Raw genomic sequence first — 6,000 nt, forward strand, 5'->3', positions numbered from 1 at the left:
CTGGAAAGTGAGTTTGTGTGAGTGAAGACAAAGGAATATGAGCCATTGTGATGTCCTGGCAATCTCTCATGCTTGGGTCTTTTGCTGTTCTATGTTCCCAATATTTTGGCATCGATTCATTCAGGAATGTCTAATTGGCAGAACATGTTGTATACACGGATTGTTTTGGTTTATTTTTGGCTACAGTATTTATGATACTTACTTCTCCTCCTATTTGTAAGAATTCAGCTCGAAGAAAGACAGTCAATGAGGCTTGTCTGAGGAGTTGGCCACAGAGGATCCCATATTCTAGACCAGTTTCTGCCACATGGTGGGCTGCAAAATAGGCCTGTGGATTGGACAGTCTCTTTTGTGTTGCTCTATAATACCAACTGCTCTTTCAGTCTTTAAGTCCCGTAACTCTCAGATAGTGTCACTTAAGACTTAGGCTAACACTAAAGGTCTGGGGCCTTCTACTTAAGCAAGAAGACAACAAGAGAACTTAGATCAGTGCTAGGTGAACTTCCATAGCACTACATGATATAGTTTGGATCTGTGTCCCCACCAAATCTCCATCAAATTGTAATCCCCAGTGTTGGAGGTGGGGCCTGGCAAGAGGTGATTAACTCATGGGAGCGGATTTCTCATGAATACTTTAGGATTCTCCCTCTTGGTACTGTCCCTGTGATAGTGAGTTCTCATGAGATCTGTTCGTTTAAAAGTGTGTGGCACCTTCCCCTTCTCTCTCTCCTGCTTCTGCTCCTGCCAGCTAAGAAGCCTGACCCCCTTCACTTTCTGCCATGATTGTAAATTTCCTTAGGCCTCCCTGGAAGCCAAGCGGATGCCAGCACCATGCTTCCTGCACAGCCTGCAGAACTGTGAGCCAATTAAACCTCTTTTCTTTACAAATTACCCTGTTTCAGGTAATTCTTTATAGCAATGTGAGAATGGACTAATGCACAACTGGTGTCAAATTTTCCTCTAATTTGGTCTTGAGGTCTCGCTCTCCGGAGAGTGACTATAATTCTAGCCCTGACCTGATGGCTCCAGGGGAGGTGGTCGTGGATGTTTACAGAATGCCTTCCATGGGATGCTCCTTTATCCTGGTGGATGGCCTAATACCTAAGTGTCTAACCTCTGATCAGGTGTTTCTCTTACAGGAAACTTGTTTATACTAGCAGGTGCCCTTGAAGCTCTTGGCTGGCCTGTGTTCAGTTTATTCCAACAAAGATAGCCACTCTCTAGGAGGGCCCTGAGCAGGAGGAGAGTTGTGCTCGGGTGTGCCCAACAGGTGAGATGCAAAGAAGGCCACACAACAAAACACATGAAATAACACAAATGGTGTATTACTTAACAGATTCAGAGAGAAGATGGCAGCACACTTTGCAGGGCCAATGTGAAGGGGAGAACGGGGACACTCGGCTCAACCAGAAGGTGAGAAGCAAATGAGAGAGAAAGAAGGACTGTGGTGCAAAGTCTTCACTGGGGTCCAGGGCATTACCCAAGCAGATTACCTGCAGGGAGTTCTAATTAGTTGACTTACAGCAAGCAGGCACAAGTTTTGTGAATCACTGTGACCTGTCTGAATAGTCCATGCAAGGTGTGGGGATCAGTGGGGTGAGTCAAGAGAATTGTATCCATCTGTCCTTAGGGAGGTGGTTTTACTGGGAGGTGGTTGTCTAAGGCAGATATCTGGATTGATCCTATTGAAAATTGGGAGGAGTTGAAGAACGGGAAACTGTGTTCAAAAGTGACTAAGCTCTACTTTTGTTATGAGAAAGTACAACTCTTATTCAAAATTACAAGAATTCATTCCAACCAGTCACTCTAGGACCTTGGTATTCTAGCCCTCCAGGACTTGAGTTTGCCTTTTCTGCTGGCTTTTCCTTTTTGTCCTTAGGTCTCCATTCACCAGGCTCCTAATTGGTTCTTCTAGTCCTTCCACTGAATGAAGTTCCACCTCTGAACTCCAGTCATCTTGTGACTTTGTATACATTATCATGGAAAATCTCCTGTGAAACTACATATGTACAGTTCAACTTGAAACTTTAAGGTTGATTGACTGCATTTTTTTGGCTCAAGCCACCACTGCTGAATAAATGAAATTCTAGGTACCAGAATGTGAAATGCCTAACAGTTCCTGTGTACGCATGTGTTTTTCTCTTTTAATTGATATCCTGACTTTAGACCAACTTCAGACTTGCATCTATTGGACAAATAACCCTGATGCTCTCATTTTCTTTATCCTTAGTCCTGGAGAGGGGTGAGGAAGGGAGGAGAGTAGGTAGGAGAGAGGCTTTTGTGAACTTTTAGCTTACCCCCTCCTAAACCCTTCTGCTCCATGCCAGTACTGTCCAAGCAAGCTTCATACTGGCTTTCTAAAACCTCCAGAACATAGAAGAGGCAGAATAGCATAATGGTATTCACTCTGGAGCCAAAGGTCTTGATTGACTCTGACTCTGACACTTCGAAAATTATTTATTCTCATTCTGTGTAAAAAGGTTCTTAGTAAAAACCCTGCTGATAAAACTGTTGGAAGCCTGGAAGAACAGTCTTCTCTTTCATCTTGAACAACCCACTAAAACACATTTTTAATCTTTTCATTGTAAATATTTCATTTCTGTTTAGTGGATCTCAGATTTTCCATATTCTGATCAAAATTATCAAATTCTTCAATGGCAGGCAATTCTACACTCCTATATCATATATTTAGATATTTTTAAAATTATTATGTATTCCTATAATAATAATGGTAACTATTATTCTAACTTTTTATTCTGCTTTGTACAATGCGTGACAGGTAGCTATTCAATGACTACCGATTAACTGATTATATATAAGCATAAATCAATTAACTAGTTAATCCACTCTGGATTCAGTAATTCGGTAGTCAATGTGAAATCTCAATCTAATGATCATCAAATTATATCTCAACCTATCTCAGTCTAAAGATGTTGATCATAGTTTCTGTCCCTAAAACTTCCAAATCTGCCTGGAAGCATTGGTGACCCCTAATGAGCCTCTTTTTAAATTATAGAAGTAAGAAACTGCACAGGTTTCAGGACAAATTATCCACCAATCACAAAGAATGGAAATAAAGAGAAAATCAGATTTGAGTTGTTATGCTTCTGATCGAAAAATCAGTAACAGAGGAAAGCTTAGTGTTTTATAGGAGCACAGATGTGCATTAGATTTTGTATAGCCATGCTATCAGAGAAGCAGAGGTAGGTCATGAAATGAACTGCAAATGATAAGAGTTTCGTCAGTCAAAGGGAAGCGCATTCCAGGCAAAAGAAATAGCAAGTATAAACAATGAATTTGTAAAATTTACAGAATTAATCTCCTAACTAGTGATACAATTCTTCTTAGACTTTGTAAACTTTTGTAGAATGCTTTGTTAAAATTTCTTAAAGTTATATTTCATTCACTAGCATTAAAAAAGTACTTTAATTAATTAATCTATGTCACTTCTTCAATATTAAGAGTAGATATTTTCTCATAGAAATGTTGCCAGTATCCTGCTGAGTTTAGCCACCTGTCACCCACTTTCTCCTTGTGTTCAATCACACATGCCTGTGAAATGTCTAACAGTGATTTTGCCCTAATGAGAGGAAATCCATAGAACGTTTACTCAAATAAACGAACTTTACACAACTATGGGAGATAATTAGGTACAGGTCTATTTTCACAGGCTTTGTGAATCATATTGGAAACGAGAAGGAGTGAAAGGGCCAAGAATCAATTTTGGAACTTCTTGGTATTTGAGGTCTAGGATTGGGGAGTGGTTGGGAGTCAGGACCAGAGTGTATACTGGACTTGGGAACTCTGGGGTGTCAGAGGTCAGTTGGCGTTTCACTTGCACCCAGCATCCATGTTCCCCGGGGGAAAAATGTCAGGTGAGTTGGGGTTCACTGTCAGACTCTCAGAGCACCAAAAGTAAGACTTTCGAACACTTTAAATTCCACTAGAGAGTAAATATATATATGTATTTTATATAGAGAGAAAGATATATAAAATGTTTATAGATAATATATGATATATAATAATTAAATGATATATTACATAATAAATTTACTTTCTACATATATTACCTATAATATATAAACACATACATTACATATAATATATAAAAACTACAAACATATATTGCATTATATATTGTGTGTGTGTATATATATGTATTACTAAATACAACTTAAATACAACTCTAAATACAACTGAAATACTGACATACTTATTTGTGATTGTGGTCTACAGTTTTACCATTAATGGAAAGGAAAAGTTTGAGTATAAGACACTTAGGTTTTCTCCATTCCAGTCTTATCTTTGAAAATCTCCATATTATTAAAGACACAAAATTATTATCTGAACAGAGACTACAGCAGGGTAGTGATCATGTGTGTGTGATGGCGACCATCCTCATCCCTTCTCCTGCTTTATTCTGCCACATGACAAATGATATTATCTTGTTTGATTCTAGTTTCCCTCCCTTTCTAGAATAAAGTTCCATGAATTTTTTTTTAAATTTTCTTTTTTTTTGTCCACTGCTGCATTCCCACTTCCTAGAATAGTGCCTGGCATATGTTAAGTCCCTGATAAGGTTTTATGGAATTAATGATGAATATATATTAATAGTATGTGTGGCTGGGCACGGTGGCTAGTGCCTGTAATCTCAGCACTTTGGGAGGCTGAGGTGGCAGATCACGAGGTCAAGAGATCGAGGCCATCCTGGCCAAAATGGTGAAACCCTGTCTCTACTAAAAATACAAAAATTAGCTGGGTGGTGTGTGCCTGTTGTCCCAGCTACTTGGGATGCTAAGGCAGGAGAATCTCTCGAACCTGGGAGGCAGAAGTTGCAGTGAGCCAAGATTGTGCAACTGCACTCAAACCTGGCGACACAGTGAGGCTCTTATCTCAAAATAAATAAGTAAATAAATTAATAAATAAATAGTGTGTGTGTGTGTGTGTGTGTGTTTGTGAGAGAGAGAGAGAGAGAGAGTGTATGTATATGTGTTAAAAGGTTGATGGACGCTCATTACAAAAATCACCAAGGTTATATATGTCCTTGTCTCCAGGTTCCACCCCTCCCTTCCACAGCACTGAACCATCAAAAAAGGGCTGACAGAGGAACAAATTGCTTGTAATTATTTGAAATATAAGAGAACCTGCAACATGATGATAGACAAACTCAGATACATAATTTATGATATACATTACAGTTCCATTTTGTTTCTTGTTAAAGTTGATGGACTAAGAGTGAAAGAAAACTATCAGAGCCTAAAAGAAAAAAGAGGAGGAAGGAGGAAGAGGAGGAGAAGAAAAGGAAGACAAGAAGAGAGGAGAGGAGAGGAGAGGAGAAGAGAGGAGAAGAGAGGAGAGGAGAGGAGAGGAGAGGAGAGGAGAGGAGAGGAGGGGGGAGTAGCAAAAACTTTCACACAGAGTAGAGAGGCAGCTGATGGGCAGACAGTCAGGTTGGTAGGTTATTGCAATTTGTACACATACTTAGATTACTTGATGACATTGGTAATAAAAAAGACAGCTTTAATTTCAGAATCAAGCAGCTGTTGGATCTTACCAAGAAAACTGGAGATACAGGTGCAGGTACTTCTCCATGCCCCAGTTTACCTTGGGTGTCCCTATTCATGCAACACCAGCCAATAGCCTCATTAGGCTGTATATACTTCAAGGATGATTTCTTTTGTATGTATTCCCTATATGCAACGTTCCTCAAAAACATGTCTGTATTTTCTCACCAAACTGTATTTTGTTTTTTTCCTGGGGGAATTCCCTCCCTTTGTGCTCAGCTTGTGCTCCTCTGAGTTCCCAGAACCAGCTTCCCTTCTCCTTTGTTCGATTTAATAACTGCCTGACTTCCCATGAGCTAACTTTCTATTTCTACCTCTTGCACAAAGCCTTGCTTTTGCCCACCAGTTTGCAGAGCCTTCAGCCTTCCTCTTGGTCTCCTGTGGCACCACAGTGTGTTCCTCTCAGTTCATCATTTACCGGTAGTCTGCTCTACAA

At 39.8% G+C, this 6,000-nt stretch overlaps 1 protein-coding gene across 4 annotated transcripts in view; it reads left to right on the forward strand.

Moving 5' to 3' along the window:
- PI15 (peptidase inhibitor 15) overlaps window positions 1-2,110 on the forward strand; it is a 45,411-nt gene extending 43,301 nt beyond the window's left edge. For all 4 annotated transcript variants that reach the window (XM_017962118.3, XM_021942450.2, XM_017962116.3 and 1 more), the window contains 2 exons: window positions 1,337-1,413; window positions 1,880-2,110. The gene's annotated coding sequence lies outside the window, so the exon portion shown is untranslated. The remainder of the gene's footprint in view (window positions 1-1,336; window positions 1,414-1,879) is intronic.
- The last annotated feature ends 3,890 nt before the right edge of the window (window positions 2,111-6,000 follow it).

The sequence above is a fragment of the Papio anubis genome, chromosome 8, assembly GCF_008728515.1.
Source record: "Papio anubis isolate 15944 chromosome 8, Panubis1.0, whole genome shotgun sequence".
In the NCBI taxonomy this organism is placed as follows: Eukaryota; Metazoa; Chordata; class Mammalia; order Primates; family Cercopithecidae; genus Papio; species Papio anubis.